Source organism: Mobula hypostoma, chromosome 16 (assembly GCF_963921235.1).
Source record: "Mobula hypostoma chromosome 16, sMobHyp1.1, whole genome shotgun sequence".
NCBI lineage: Eukaryota > Metazoa > Chordata > Chondrichthyes > Myliobatiformes > Myliobatidae > Mobula > Mobula hypostoma.
In genome coordinates, this window is record NC_086112.1 from 67902692 (window position 1) to 67919989 (window position 17298).

The 17298-nt window shown below is 41.1% G+C and overlaps 1 protein-coding gene across 8 annotated transcripts in view; it reads right to left on the bottom strand.

Annotated features, from left to right (window-relative positions):
• Positions 1-17298, bottom strand: part of LOC134357605 (uncharacterized) — a 74517-nt gene that overhangs the window by 47011 nt on the left and 10208 nt on the right. For 6 of the 8 annotated variants that reach the window (XR_010020673.1, XR_010020674.1, XR_010020671.1 and 3 more), the window contains exon 2: positions 3256-3356. The exons of the other annotated variants lie outside the window; for them this stretch is intronic. The gene's annotated coding sequence lies outside the window, so the exon portion shown is untranslated. The remainder of the gene's footprint in view (positions 1-3255; positions 3357-17298) is intronic. 8 annotated transcript variants of the gene reach the window in all.

A 17298-nucleotide genomic window follows, 5' to 3' on the forward strand; every position in this document is an offset into this window, starting at 1 on the left:
AGCCAATGAGATCACATCCCCTGTAGGCCTATTGTGGCAATTGGAAGTTGCAGTGGGTCCAAGTCCTTGCTTATACAAATAATTATTGTATTACTGTAAAAACTCAGACATTTTTTCAGGATTTTTGAGAAAATTGTTAATATGTATTAACTGATGTGGATGAAGCTGAGTAAATTTTTTATACCAATAATTATGAATATTATCACTGCTGGTACTTTTCCAGTTATGGGTATTTTTTATAACCACTTTTAGCATATCCATTGTAACTTCAGGAGTTTGCATGTCTTAATTGTGTGAGTGTGTTCTTTTTCCTCCCTAATTCGGCTTGCTTCTTGATTGTGTGTCACCCTGTTTGACCAGATATTGACCAAAAATTCATTATTTCTGTGTTTGGTGGTAATTCTGTTCTAGGGTTGGTGACAGTTTGGAGCATCAAATTTAGTTTCAATGTCCCATATAAACCTTTTTCATTGTTCCTGATCCGATAATCCTGGTTTCTTCTTCTGATCATTTCGTGTATCTATTTAGCCTGGCTTCCTATGCACCAAGCTTTTATTTTAGTGTATCTATAAACTCACTAATTTTTATAGATGCACCGTAGAAAGCATTCTTCTAGGGTGCATCACAACCTGGTATGGAAGTTGTCTTGTCCAAGACCGGAAGAAGCTGCAGAAGATCGTGAACACGGCGCAGCACATCACACAAACCAATCTTCCGTCCTTGGACTCACTTTACACCGCACGCTGTCGGAGCAGTGCTGCCAGGATAATCAAGGACACGACCCACCCAGCCAACACACTTTTCGTCCCTCTTCCTTCCGGGAGAAGGCTCAGGAGCTTGAAGACTCATACGGCTAGATTTGGGAACAGCTTCTTTCCAACTGTGATAAGACTGCTGAACAGATCCTGCCCCGGATTTGGGCCGTACCCTCCAAATATCTGGACCTGCCTCTCATTTTTTTTTCCACTACCTTACTTTCCATTTTTCTATTTTCTATTCATGATTTATAATTTAATTTTTTTAATATTTACTATCAATTTGTAATCCAGGGAGCAGGAAGCGCAGAATCAAATATTGCTGTGATGATTGTACGTTCTAGTATCAATTGTTTGGCGACAATGAAGTATAATGTAAACTCTACAATGCTTTGGCCAGGTTGATCATATCTTGAGTGGACCTTGTGTTTCCTTAGCTTTTCTCTTAACTTTTTTGGTTGGGTTATCCACTTTCTACCCCATTAGGTGGACTATTTCTACTCTTAAGTTTTCAATTTTGTTTCTTAGTCTCTTCTGCCATTTTGGTGTTTTCATTTCATGGGTTCCTGTTAATGGGTGTCCCTATTTTGGAGCATTGCACTGTACTGCTGTTAATGTTGCTCACGGTGTTGCAGACTGCACTCTGGCATCTGCCATCCACCCCAATGATTCATACACATGGACAGCCTCCCCTACACAACCTGTGGGTACCACAGAGAGACGGGCAGTCCCCTACACAACCTGTGGGTACCACAGAGAGACGGGCAGTCTCCTCCACACAGTCTGCAGGGAGCACAGAGAGATGGGCAGTTTCCTCTACACAATCTGCAGGGAACACAGAGAGACTTCATTTTAAAACGGTTTACTATTTTTTTCTGGTGATAGCAAGCATTTAATACAGATTAATAGTATTCAGAAGTTTTACTAAAGGTACAACTAGCCATTATGTAGGGAAGATCAAAGTTTTGCTTTGTTGAAGGTTGACTTCCCTCTAAACGTCTGGAATAAATGTGGCCTCACCCTGGTCTAGAGGAACAGAATCAAATCTAGTGCAGTCACTATGGAGACATGCCACAAAATGGACATTTCTTCACTGTGAAGTAGCTTGAATTAGCCTCTTGTCTCATATCACAGTTTGTTATTCCTGAAGGCGTTGATTGGCTGTAGGTGGTTAGGATAAACATTCTCTGTTAACTGATTCAGTGCACCAGCACAACTGAGAATGTGACTGGCCCACCCAGTAGCCAAGATCATTCCGAACACATTTGACAATATGGATGTTTCTGCCGTGTCAGCATTTACGGTCTGCTCCTAAATTGCCCTTGCACCGAAGTGGAACTGGAGTTTGGAATTGGTTTATTATTGTCACATGTTATGAGAAACAGTGAAAAGCTTGTCTTGTGTACTGTGTGTACAGACCAGATCATTACACAGTGCATTGAGGTAGAAGAGGGTAAAACAATAACAATGCAGAATAAAGTGCGTTAGTTACAGAAAAAGACCAATACAAGTTAACAAGGCCACAGTGAGACATTTTGTGAGATCCAGAATCCGATTTATCATACTGGAGAACTACTTATTAGTCTTATAACAGTGAGGAAGAAACTGTTCTTGAGCTTTGTGGTATATGTTTTTAGGCTTTTGTATCTTCTGCCCGATGGCAGAGAAGAGACGAGAATGTTCAGAGAGAATGGGTAGGGTCTTTGACTATGCTGACTGCTTTACAGAGTCCCTAGAGGGGAGGCTGGTTTCCCTGATGTGCTGAACTGAGTTTACAACTCTCTGCAGTTTCTCGTGAATGAATGAGTTGCAGGGCCATTCCAGAGGAGTTAAGAGTTACCACATTGCTATAGGTCTGAAGCCACATATACCAACATCAAGTTTCTACAACTATTCATGGACCTGTACTATACAGGACTGGTACCAGCATTTTAATCAACAGAGTTTAAATTTGATTGTTCCCATGATGACATTTGGACTGTGCTTCCAACATCCCAAAGACTTGCTGGTTAGCGGGTTAACAGATTACTTCTAGCAGATGTGGGCAGCAGGAGGTTGAGCAGGAGCTGATAGGCATGTAAGAGAGAATAGGTTACAGAGAAATAGGAGGAGACTGGGATGGATGGGATTGTCCTGAAAACCAATGTCGACTTGGCCGGATAAAAGTCCTTCTTCCATGTCCTGAGGAAACACAGAAGCGTGAACTCATACTGCTGTCTATTCTAATCTTCTTGTAAGCAGTGTGACCATTTTAATCCTTAACTGACATAGTTTAGCATTGTTTAAAACTGACTTCAGCTTGGATTTCATTTCATGAACAGAGCCAAAAATAATTGGCAGAGAGATATTAAAAGGCAGAGCTTCACTCTGTGATTTGAGTGACATCTTTAAAGTGCTTGAATTCAATACAGGGGTTTATAAAACATTGGTTTTTGAAGCTATGTTGTAGTTTGCTCGTTAGCTGACAGTGCACGAAATAAAAAAAGAGCTGATTGAATACCTTGTAAGAAGTTTCCTGGCATTACTTCCTGTTAAGAGATGTAGTGATTTACATGCAGCTCACGAGAGGGCCACAATAGCTGTACAAAGCTGCCACATAGCCTGCAATGGAAGTAATAGATGTCAATTTCTTCTGGTTATCATATCTTGCTCTGCCAGTTTCTGTGTCATTTGTTCCAATGAAAACTAGGGTTGTTTGGTAAATCTAAGAAACAGATTTCAGTTTCATAGTCCACAGTCCATGTTGTCTCAGTTTTACCAAACTGGATTGCTTCCAAAACAGTATCTCCTTCCCATTTGTAACATGACCAAATCGTATCAGACATGATGTTGGTTGACACATGTCAGACAATCAGAATGTAATGCCTGGAGATTAGCGCTGCAGCTAACAGTTTCTCCTAACTTAGCAAAACATGCATCAATAGAAGATTGGAGTCCCTTCTTCCGTCAGCTGAAGTTATAATTAGTACAGGAGTAGGTCTCTTGAATAATGAGCAAGACCACTGCTAATCTGACTGTAATCTCCACTCTGCATTCCTATCGAGCCATGGTAACCTGTCATTCCTTGTCACTGAGCCTAAATCCTGGTATTCCCAATGCAGCATCATTATGATGAGTCATCACTATGTCCTGTGTTATATGACCTGGGTGATCACACTCTCATGACCATGATTGTTCTTGACAAATTTTTCTACAGAAGTGGTTTGCCACTGCCTTCTTCTGGGCAGTGTCTTTACAAGATGGGTGGCCCCAGCCATTATCATCACCCTTCGGAGATTGTCTGCCTGGCCACATAACCAGGATATGTGATATGCACCAGCTGCTTCTTTGGCTTTATGTGACTCTGATCGGGGGTGGGGGGGAGCTAAGCAGATGCTACACCTTGCCCAAGGGTGACCTGCAGGCCAACAGAGGGAAGGAGCATCTTACACCTCCTCTTGGTAGAGACGTATCTCCACCCCGCCACCCAATTATGAATGCACTTTCACCAAAATTCTGCAAAAATTCATGATAGCAGCTCCTCTGCTCCTTTTCAAGGGCAATTAGATATGGATAATGTCATGTCTGATGTGATGGTAATGCCAGCTGTGCATTTGTCCCTATGCTCAGACGTGTTTCAATGCTTTGCTTATCAATAATCTATGTTTCTTCCTTAGAAATACTCAGACTCCTATGAACATTGTGTAACTGCCCCCAAGTACCTGTGACCCTGCTGCAGGAAGTAAGTTTTTCATTCCACCTGTGCAGGCAGGTACTTGTACGTATGACAATAAACTCAACTTCGACTTTGACTCTGCTTTCACTGCCTTCCTGAGGAAGAATGTTCCAAAAGAATGTTGATTCATCTCTGTTACAAATTAATGATCCCACATTTTTAATGACAACCCCTAATTCTAAATGTTCCCACAAGAGGAGACATTTCCTCCCAAAATTGCACCTTACCTGTGTCTTAAACAGGTGACTTCATAGTTTGAAACAACAGTCTTAATTGTAATTTAGGGAACTAGACATAAGAAAACAACCTCTTCACATCCATCATGTCAAGACTGAATTTTATATGCTTTAATTAAGTCACTTTTCATTCTTTTCAACTTCAGCAGACATAGTCTTAGCTTGTTGATCATTTCCCCTTAAGACAACCAGCCTATGGCATAAATACATTTCATAAACATTCTATGAACTGTTTCTAGTGCATTAACATCCTTCCTTAAATAAGGAGAACAATATTACAATGTTGCTTCAACTGCAACTTTCTGTGCAAGCTGGGACTTCATTGTCTATAGTTGCTGAGGTGACCTAGAGCCCTTCCAAGCTTAAACTGGAGATATCTGCAAGACCCAACAGATTGCCAGCCTCTCTTGAATAAGGAAACATCCTAACCTCATTCCTACACAAAGAAAACTGAATTCATTTCATTCGCACTTGACAGAGAGCAAGAGGCAGCACAATTTTTGCAAGGACTACTGGCTTCCTCTAATGCAGGATGCCACTATCTACATGTATACACTGATTTGTGATCAACAAATGAGCTGGGATATTACTGTGAGTATTAGTGTGGCCACACTTGGAGTATTGGGAACAGTTTTGGGCCCCTTAAATAAGAAAGGGTGTGCTGGTATTGCAGAGGATCCAGAGGAGGTTCACAAGAATGATCCTGGAAATGAAAAGGTTAACACATTTTGGAGCATTTGAAGTTTAGAAGAACAGGGGGAGGGGGAAGTTCTCTTTGAAACCCCTCAAATATTGAAAGGCCAAGATAGAGTGGACATGGAGAGGAAGTCTACGGCCAGTGGGCACAGCGTCAGAATAGAAGGATATCTCTTTAGAATAGAGAGGAAGAGGAATTTCTTTAGCCAGAAGGTGGTGAATCTGTAGAATTCATTGCCACAGATGTCTGTGGAGGCCGGGTCATTGGATATACTTAAAGCGGAGGTTGATAGGTCCTTGATTAGCAAGTTTGTCAAAAGTTACAGGGAGAAGTCAAGAGAATGGGGTTGAGAGGGATAATAGATCAGCTGTGATGGAATAGCAGAATGACTCAATGGACTAATTGCCTAATTATGTTCTTTAGATCTTTTGAATGAATGAATTTCACCTGCTCAGCATTCAGCTGATGTGTGACAATATCCAGTGAATCATTCAGATCAATTCTTGGTGGCACAGTAATGATCCAGATGCTCCTGTTGTGGCTGGATTTGAGCCAAATGTCAACAAAACAACATACATGTCCTGTATCTTATGGCAGTGGTCCCCAACCTCCGGGCCACGGACCAATATCAGGCCGTGAAGAATGCAGTGAGGCAGCGGTAGCCGGAACGCACCCAGCACATCTTTAAGAAAAAAAGCCAAAATAAATAAGCTAATTAATTAGGTGCCGCCCGACACTAATTAATTAGCTTGTTTATTTCGGCTTTTTTCTTCAAGACGTGCTGGGTGCATTCCGGCTACCGCTGCACCACTGCATTCTTCGCGGCCCCATATCAGTCCACGGCCCAGAGCCTGGGGACCAATGCCATAAGATACAGGAGCAGAATTAGGCCATTTGGCCCATTGAGTCTGCTCCGCCATTTCATCATGGCTGATCCAATTTTCCTCTCAGCCCCAATCTCCTGCCTTCTCCTCATATCCCTTCATGCCCCGACCAATCAAGAATCTATCAACCTCTGCTTTAAATGTACATAAAGGCTTGGCCTCCATAGCTGTAAATGGCAAAGAATTCCACAGATTCACCACCCTCCGGTTAAGAAAATTCCTTCACGTCTCCATTCTAAAGATGTCCCTCTATTCTGAGACTGTATCCTCTGGTTTTAGACTCTCCCACGATAGAAAACATCCTCTCCACATCCAGTCAATCAAGGCCTTTCAACATTCGATAGGTTTCAATGAGGTCACTCCTCATTCTTCTGAATTCTAGTGAATACAGGCTGAGGGCCAACAAATAGTCTTCATATAACAAGCTGTTCAATCCCAGAATCATTTTCATGAACCTCCTTTGAACCCTCTCCAGTTTCAGCACATCCTTTCTAAGACAAGGGGCCCAAAACTGCTCACAATACTCCAAGTGAGGCCTCACCAGTGCTTTATAAAGTCTCAACATTACATCCTCGCTTTTATATTCTAGTCCTCTTGAAATGAATGTTAACATTGCATTTGCCTTCCTCACTGCAGACTCAACCTGCAAATTAACCTTTAGGGAATCCTGCACAAGGACTCCCAAATCCCTTTGCACCTTGATTTTGTTTGTATTTTTTCTCCATTTAGGAAAGAGTCAATCTTTTCAATTCTTCTACCAAAATGCATGACCATACACTTTCCAACACTGTATTCCATCTGCCATTTCTTTGCCCATTCTCCTAATCTGTCTAAGTCCTTCTGTAGCCTCTCTACTTCCTCAAAACTACCTTCCCTCCACCTATCTTCATATTAGCTGCAAAATTTGCAACAAAGCCATCAATTCTATTATCCAAATCAAGACATATAACAAAAAAAAAATTGGTCCCAATACTGACCCCTGTGGAACACCACTAGTCACTGCCAGCCAACCAGAAAAGGCTCCCTTTGCCTCCTGCCAATATTGCCACTGCTTCATCCATGCCAGGTTCTTTCCTGTAATAACACTGGCTCGTAGCTTGTTAAGCAGCATCATGTGTGCCACCTTGTCAAAGGCTTTCTGAAAATCCAAATATACAACATCAACTGATTCTCATTTGTCTATCCTGCTTGTTATTTCTTTAAAAGAATTTCAACAGGTTTGTCAGGCAAGATTTTCACTTGAGGAAACCATGCTGACTATGGCCTAGTTCATCGTGTGCCTCCAAGTAAACTGAGGCCTCATCCTTAATAATCTACTCCAACATCTTCCCAGCCCACTGAGGTCAGACTAAATGGCCAATAGTTTCCTTTCTACTGCCTCTCTCCCTTCTTGAAGAGTAGGGTGACATTTACAGTTTTCCAGTCTTGTGGTACCATTCCAGAGTCTGGTGATTTTTGAAAGATGATTACTAATGCCTCCACAATCTCTTCAGCCACCTCTTTCAGAACCCTGAGCTGTACACCATCTGGTCCAAGTGACTTATCTACCTTCAAACCAGTTTCCCAAGAACCTTCCCTCTAGTAATGGTAACTTCACACACTTCATGACCCCTGACGCCTGCTTGCGTCTTCCACAGTGAAGACTGATGCAAAATACTTACTCAGTTCATCTGCCATTTCCTTGTCCCCAGTACTACCTCTCCAGCATTGTTTTCCAGTGGTCCAATAACAAACTCCCACCTTTCTTTTACACTTAGTATCTGAAGAAACTTTTGGTATCTTCTTTAATATTATCAGCTAGCTTACTTCTGCATTCCTTCTTTACCTTCTTAATTACGTTTTTAGTTGCCTTCGTTTAGCTTTTAAAAGCTTCCCAATCTTTTAACTTCCCACAAATTTTTGCTCTATTGAATGTCCTCTCTTTGGGTTTCATGTTGGCTTTGACTTTTATTGTTAGCCATGGTTGTGTCATCTTGCCTTTAGAATATTTCTTCCTCCTTGTTGCTGTTCCTTTTCGCACTTTGTGGTGCATCAGGCAGCATTTTTGCCTGTCCCTAGCATTTGACTGTTTTTTACAAGGCCAAGTTGCTCGCTCGACATTCAACCTAGAACAGATTGAAAGCATATAAGGAGCCTGCCGGATTTGAACTTGAGACCACTCGCCTCAAAGTCCAGTGCAGATGCCACTACACCATCGGCCAGTTTTCTTTCACTTTAGAATGTACATATCCTGTGCCTTGCAAAATGCTTCCATAGATCCAGCCATTGGTGCTCTGCCGTCATCCCTGCCAGTGTTCCTTTCCATCCAATTCTGGCCAACTCTTCTCTCAAGCCTCTGTTACTCAGGAGCCATCAGAAGCACACTACTGGTGTGCTCAAGCAGCACTGCTTAAGCAATTGCATTACTCTGAAGAACCCTGCAATTATGCAGGACATGTCCCAAGTTTTATAGTAACACTGCCATCCCCCAGTTGAGGAGATAACACTTGGCACCATCCAAGCTAAGATACAGGAAGAAGTGAAGAACAACTGATACAGCCCATATTTGCCTGTGATAACCATGAACAATTCACAGGATGATAATTCGAGTAAGTGCAATCCCAATTCTTAATACATCAAATCCTGAAGAAGGGTCTCATTCTGAAACGTTAATTGTTTATTCATTTCCATAGATGCTGCTTGACCTGCTGAGTTCCTCCAGCATTTTGTGTGTGATGCTCTTTATTCATCAGTAATCTTATACCTGACAAACCAGTATTTGAACAGACCAACAAAGTTAGCTTGGCCTCCAGCCAAAAATTTCAAATTAAATTTATAAATCAAAACAAATCATATTAAATTAGATAACATCTAATCGTAGATTTTAATTTCCTTAGAGCCTTTGCTTATCCTGCTGTTTCAAAGTAAGGCTATCCAAGTGGCTACAACATGGCTGGTAGGAAGCTGCAGCTGCCACAATAGACTTCTGGATATAAAGCATGCAGACTTTAAAAGCAGCAATTGGTTACTAGCTTAAAATTATAGCTGGCTGTAAGCCATAACCCTGTAAAAGAGCAGGACATATAATTTGGGAAAAACAGAAATTGCTGGAAACACTTAGCAAATTAGGCTACTCCTGTTAGTTGGAGAAATAGAAATAATGTTACAGTTCAGTGAAGATACTGGGGATTGTTCAGGAGGCCTCTTCTATCTCTCCTTCTTTTTGTCCTTCCTTTGACTCTCCTCAGAACCCAAACTTCTTTGTCTCCTCTTCTCCGTGTCTTTTCTTTCCTTGCCCATCCAAATCTTGGTCAATTTGCATAATTCCTAGTCTCTAGTCAAGAGAATGCATTCTTGTTGTGCTGAAGACATGCTGTCAACATGAAGAAAGCTGAAGTAACCACTAGAAGGTAAATTGAGGGTTTCTGTATCTCTTACTGAATTGTTGGCAATTTTACACATGGATTTAATTCCACTTAGACTAGATGCAGGAGGGGTGATTGATAAGTTCATGGCCTAGGGTAGAAGGAGTCAATTTTAGAAAACCTAGTACATTTATTTTACAACATAGTCCCCTCCTACATTTACATACTTAGTCCGGCGGTCGTGGAGCATACGTATCTTGGACCTCCAGAAAGTGTCCACAGCAGAGGTGATTGAAGTTTGTGGCCTCTGGTAGAAGGAGATGAGTTATACAGCTCTTGTTATATGCACATGCTGTTCAACGTTTTGAGTGATTATGTAGAAAGTTTGAAGTTAATAACTCATCTCCTTCTACCTTAGGCCACGAACTTATCAATCACCCCTGATGAGTTATTAACTTCAAACTTTCTGCATAATCACTGAAAGAGTTGAACTGCATGTGCATGTAATGAGAGCTGTATAACTCATTTCCTTCTACCTTAGGCCACAAACTTATCAATCACCCCTGCTGTGGACACTTTCTGGAGGTCCAAGATCTGTATGCTCCACGACCGCTGGACTAAGTATATAAATGTAGGAGGGGACCATGTCGAAAAACAAATGTGCTAGGTTTTCTAAAATTGACTCCTTCTACCTTAGGCCACAAACTTATCAATCACCCCTCGTATTTGGTTTGTTAATCCCAATATATAATGGTACCTCATACATGAGCTAATAAATTTTGATCTAAAGGTATCCGTTAGTCTTGCGAGACCATGGATCTGCGCCTGGAAAGTCTTCACTCTCCAGGGCACAGGTCTCGGCAAGGTTGTATGGAAGACCAGCAGTTGCCCATGCTGCAAGTCTCCCCTCTCCATGACACCAATGTTGTCCAAGGGAAGGGCATTAGGACCCATACAGCTTGGCACCAGTGTTGTCGCAGAGCAATGTGTGATTAAGTGCCTTGCTCAAGGACACAACACGTTCCCTCGGCTGGGGCTCGAACTCACGACCTTCAGGTCGCTAGTCCAATGCCTTCACCACTTGGCCACGTATCACTTAAAACCAATATGCCAAATTTATTTTTGGATTAGATTATGAGGACACTCAGTCCTCGTTTATTGTCATTTAGAAATGCATGCATTAAAAAATGATACAATGTTCCTCTAGAATGATATCACAAGAAACACAGGACAAACCAAGACTAAAACTGACAAAACCACATAATTATAACATATAGTTACAACAGTGCAAAGCAATACAGTAATTTGATAAAGAGCAGACCATGGGCAAGGTAGAACAAAGTCTCAAAGTCCCGATAGCCTCATCATGTCACGCAGACGGTAGAAGGGAGAAACTCTCCCTGCCAAGAACTTGCAAGCGCCGCAAACTTGCCAATGTAGCACCATTGGAAGCACCCGACCACAGCAGACTCTGAAAACTTCGAGCCTCCGACCAGTCCTTCGACACCAAGCACCGAGCACCATCCTCTGCCGAGCGCTTCGACCCTGCCCCGGCCACCGAGCAACAAGCAAAGCCGAGGACTCGGGGCCTTCCCTTCCGGAGATTCTGGATCACACAGTAACAGCGGCAGCGAAGCGGGCATTTCAGAAGTTTCACCAGATGTTCCTCCGTGCTCTCACGTCCGTCTCCATCAAATCAGGATTGTGCACGGCACCCTACTTGACAAATAACAGACATCACCACCAGAGTGGCCGCTGCGAGCTGCGTCGTGACGCCATCTTCTCCTCTTATTGTAACTATTTCAACTTAATATTCTACAGCTGAAAAAATGCTGCCTCTTGACCCAGTTCAAGCTTAAAGTAAAATTTGCAACCGGGTTATTGAGTTAATTACAAATTCACAAGCTGACCATCATATTTCACTATATTTCAGAGACATCCCTTCTATACCCTATCCTGGTAGGGTCCTATTTACTGCACTGGCGAGCAATGTTCCCTCTAATTTGTAATGACCAGAGTGCACAAAAATCTTGTGCTATGAAATTTTTTGTTCAGTGACACAACACGTGCACACTGATTTTTTAAGTGGGAGTAAACCTGAAGCTACTTTAAGGATAATAAGCCATTCTGATTTAAATGAAGTAGCAGTTCGTTTGTGTTTCTCGCCCTTTGCTTCTTTGGAATTCAGCATAGTGGATCAATAACTTCTTCAATAAAAACAGTATAAATAAGCCATTTCTATAATCTGCAGACTAATCACGTTGTTAATATCATCCACGTCAGAAACCGGAAAAGGAAATGTGATTGTGTACGATCGTGAGACATGCCAAATTCCTTTGTGTGCTAGTCACAAAATTTGTGTGTGCGTGCGCACATGCGTAGACCTTAGCGGGAACATTGCTGGCGAGTCCGAATCCATTACTTCTCATTCAACACATAGGGCCATTTGTATTCATCACCACCCACTTGACAATAATATTCCAATGACACTGACATTCTCTGGACACATGAGGAAACATTGATACAAGCAGGGCATCTGCTATGTTTACTCATCATGGAAACTTCAATTTTCTTGCTATGATTTTGGCATGAATGAATTTGGTGGGCTGAGGTGTCTGTTTTGTGCTGCAAGTCTCTATGACTTCATTCTCAGGCACTGTTCAAAAAGACAATTTCCCTATTTCACCTATGCCTGTGAATACCTTTACCATTACTTAATTAATTTCATCTTTGTGGAAGCTGATTTTTTTAACTGGTGTCACAAGTCTGCTATATCTACCTTGTGGAGAGTCCTGAGCCATATTGCTCCCTGTAAATCACCTTCTAATACCTTCTCTCTTTGCTTAGTTACCAATTCATATCCTTATCTTACTCAATAATACCTACTGACCTTAGATTGAGGGGCAGGTCTCCTGCACTGTATTTTCAGAATGTGATAGCTTGAGACATCACTTTGTAAAGTCAACCAGGCTTACTTTTTAAAGCCACACAGTTCTCATGGCTTCCTCTCTAGATAGATAGATACTTTATTGATCCCAAAGGAAATTACAGTGTCACAGATATACAAATATTAGAAGAAAAGTAAGAAAGAATAAAAAATAAGTTACCCCAAACAGTCTAACAGGAGGAGTTTATCACTTCCCCGACTATAGGTTGACTCATTAAAGAACCAAATGGCCAAGGGTAAGAATGACCTCATATAATGCTCTTTGGAGCAGTGCAGTTGTCTTAGTCTATTACTAAAAGTGCTCCTCTGTTCAGCCAAGCTGCCATGTAGAAGGTGAGAAACATTGTCCAGAATTGCCAGGATTTTCCGTAGGGCTCTTTGTTCTACCACAGACTCCAGTGTGTCCAGTTTGACTCCTATAACAGAGCCAGCCTTTCTAATCAGTTTATTGAGCCTGTTGGCATCACCCATGTTGATGCCAATGCCCCAGCACACCACCACATAGAAGATTGGACTGGTGACAACAGACTGGTAGAACATGTGAAGGAGAGGCCTGCATACTCCGAAGGACCTCCGTCTCCTCAGGAAGTACTTTGACCCTTCTTGTACACAGCCTCTGTATTGGTGCTTTACTGTAATCTATCATCCTGGTACACGCCCAGGCATCTGTAGGTCCTCACCACATCCACATCTTCACCATCAATAGTAACAGGGAGCAGTGTAGGCTTAGTCTTCCTAAAGTCCATCACCATCTCCTTTGTCTTACTGATGTTGAGCTGCAGATTATTCAGCTTGCAACATTTGACAAAATCCTTCACTCTTCCTCCTGTCCTCTCTTTATACACCCAACTATTTCTGAGTCACCAGAGAATTTCTGCAGATGATACGACTCAATGTTGTATCTTAAGTCCAAGGTATACAAGGTAAACAGGAAGGGAGCCAATACAGAGGACTCTACAATCCTCTGCTATTCTGTATCTTATGATTTAAATGTGAAATTATAAGATTCAATCAGAAATATCCTTAAATCCTGGTAAAAGTTGTCATTGAACATGTGGATGTTTGATTTCTTCTGATGAAGGTGATAACATCCATTAAACTGATGTTTGGATGACTTTAGTCGAAGGTGACAACAAAACAAATCCTGTGCATTATCAAACTTTGATATTTTAAATTTATCATTGGGCTTTAAGCTTGTAAATGTTATAAATACGTTCCATTATATTGTTATGATATAATAAAATTACAAATGTATTCCCTATCTTTAGTTTAATGTTTAAAAGGAACCAGTTTAAGGCATGCTCTGTAATGACTCTAGAGAACCATTAGAATAAATGACCCTTAGTCTGACACTTGCAAAATAAACATCCTGGTTACAAACAACTAGTTGTCCATCTAATGCTTTTTAAAAATTGGAACAATAGAATTGCAGGTTCCAGTAGGCAACATTGATCAAATTCATAAACATTGTTGTATTTTGTTCCTATGTATTACAAGCCAAAGCCTTCTTAGTGACTGTATAATCAAATCTATATTGCAATTCTGTTTAGGCTAAAGCAGGATAAAAAGGAACAGTAATTTGCTGCTCTGAATGAAATGAAGTAAAGTGATAGGATCCTCTTTAGAAAGAAGAATTTACTCTTATTTCAGCAGACGTATTAATTCAGTTTGTCCATATACACCCTTGTGCAAGTTACAAATTTGGGAAATACTGTACATTTCAATATGACACGTACACACCCATTATCATTCAGGACCCCCATCACCCAGGTCATACCTTGTTCTCATTGCTACCATCAGGGAGGAGGTACAAAATCCTGAAGACACACACTCAACGATTCAGGAACAGCTTCTTCCCCTCTGCCATCCAATTTCTGAATAGACATTTAACCCTTGAACACTACCTTGGTACTTTTTTATTTCTATTTTTGCACTACTTATTTAATTAAATTTAACTATTTAATACATATATTTACAGTAATTCACAGCAGCTTTCTATTATTATGTGTTGCAATGTACTGGTGCCGTAAAGCCAACAAATTTCACGACATATGCTGGTGACGTTAAATCTGATTCTGAGAACTCCTTTCTTCCAGAGTCATTCTGAGTTTGATTTCAGGAATGAATATTCATGAATTATTGAAGTAACTGATTATATTTAGAAGTGACTGCCCTGTTTCAACGATAACATTTGTATCAGGGTATAAAAGGCTCAAACTCTACTTCTTTGAGGGTCTCGGGTTCTGCCCTTTAATGCAGCACTGATGAGGTGATACTTCATCAGGAATGCTGTTTGAACGAGGCACCAAATTAGAAATCTACTTGCAATTCAGAGGCATCTCATAGATTACTGGGCATGCTTTTAAACAGGGAAGAACTATTCTGGATTCAGGGTTTATTTCTCAACACTTTTTACAACAGTCATCGTTGTTTATTGGATCTTGCTGAGAACAAAGTGGCGAGCTTACTAAAATATGGCATTTTAAATGTACGTCATTGACTACGATGAAAGTTGACGTGTCCAAACAAAATGAAAAACAATCTAGAAATTCAAGTTCTGTCCCTCATTACTATTACCTTTGATTCCAATGCAAAAACAATTTTAGGACTTCCCAGAATTACAATTCTTCAAAATACGTTGGGTTATGTGTTTACCAGAAGCTGTAACGTTGCTCGAAGTAATTCATTGGCATTAGGTTTGTTCTGGTACTGACTCACCTGAAGATTGTTATGTAGTCACAGGAGAAGTGAGAAGTAGTAGGTACTGATCGTACCCTATCAGAAAAATTCCTTTTGTCAACCCATCCATTCCCCGCCCTATCTACATGTTAAAACTAACTTGTTTTCTCTCTTCCCCAGTTTTCAGCATGGGTCATCAACTTGATACATTAACACTCGAAAGAGTAGATGTAAAGATATTTCCTACGGTGAGAGAGTCTAAGAGCCGAGGACACAGTCTCAGAACACAGGGATGTTCTTTTAGAACAGAGATGAGGAGGAATTTCATTAGCCAGAGAAGAGTGAATCAGTGGAATTTGTTCCCACAGGTGGCTGTGGAGGCCAAGTCATTGGATATATTTAAGGCAAGGTTGATAGATTCTTGATTAGTCAGGGTATGAAGGGATATAGAGAAAAGGCAGGAAAATGGGGTTGAGAGGGAAAATAGATCAGCCATGATGAAATAGCAGAGTAGACTTGTTGGGCCAAATAACTAACTCTGTTCTTATGTTTTATGATCTTTAGTCTCTTTTTCTTTCCACAGATGCTCTCACCAGCTGAGTGTTTTTTTTTTGCTATTTTCATTAACAATAGTCCCGAGAAAGAGGAGGCCGTGAAGATAACGAAGGGTCAGGGTTGGTATTAGAAATGATACATCAACCAGTAAAGTAAACAATTTACGTAAGTGAAAGAATTAGGAAATATAATGTATTGTAAGGACTATGGCTGTGAACAGCAGAGTCCCACACTGTGAGAAAACATGGGCAGATAATTGGAGTTAATGATTTAAGCCATAGGATATTTTGATCAGAATAGTGAAAACTCCCTGTCACTTTGCAGAAGTGTTGAATTCTACACCCACCTGACAGACACTAGGAGCAAACTTTAAGACTTTTCCTTTATAGATATGAATAAAGGCTTAATGGTTCTGTTACCAAGGTGACCAAAATCACTTAAAATAGTATATCCTAGCAATCGCATCACTAGCCTCAATCATTAATCAGCAGAGTAATTCCTGTTAGCCAACAGTCAACTACCATCCTGGATCCTCATGCATCCACCGCTCACGGGTACAGGAATCTATACAGCCATGACAGTGACACATTCTTGAGGAGATGGTGCACAAGAGGCAAAGTATGTTCTAGAAGGACAGGAACACACCACCAGAAGAGGCCCTCAGCTGATTTTTCGATGTTTTTATAAATTTAAATCACAAAATCTATTTTGCGCGCTATTTTGATTGGGCGGAGTGGTATCGGTTACTAATGACTGGGACAGAAACACGTCGTATTCTTTGTTCACCTCCTCCTCACCTTAGCACATCTGCTCTTCCAGCTGTTTCTTCTCCACCTCCTCATGCCCCCTCCTCCATCTGTGCCAAGAGCTGCTCATCATCTTCATGTTAGGTGACAGACTGTTCTGTCAAAGTGACAGGGGTGTATACTATCAAGTGATAGAATTATTATTTAAAATGCTCAGCAAAGTTCCTATGGCATTGTCAGCCTGTATCCAGGAATGGAATAGAAGCCTTGCAATAAGAGGAGGAATAATATTGCCTGATGTTCAAGTTTTTGACATGTGGTGGGTCAAATACTAACACAGAGGATTACCACAAAACAAAGGAATCACTCCCAAATAAAGGACTTCCAATGGCTGCAGAGCAGCGACCCCTTGAGTGACTGCAACCTCTTTTGTTGTAGGAGAATTGTAGGTCGCCTGAAACCCAATGCAGGACATCATGCACACAATCTGAGCAAACCCTTGGACTAACTGCACTTCTCAACTCTGGCAAGATGGAATTCCCTCTCAATGAATAGACAGATTTAGTGACGTGCTCTATAAATCAATGCATTAGCAACTTTAAGATGTTACTATTACCCCCAAAGGCAGCCAGGAAGGAGGCAAGTATAGAAATCATTTGATAGTCTTTATCCTGGTAAGGTTTGCAGTTGTGACAGTCAGCAGTCGTCAGTGATATTTTCACAAAGTGAAGAGATCTCGA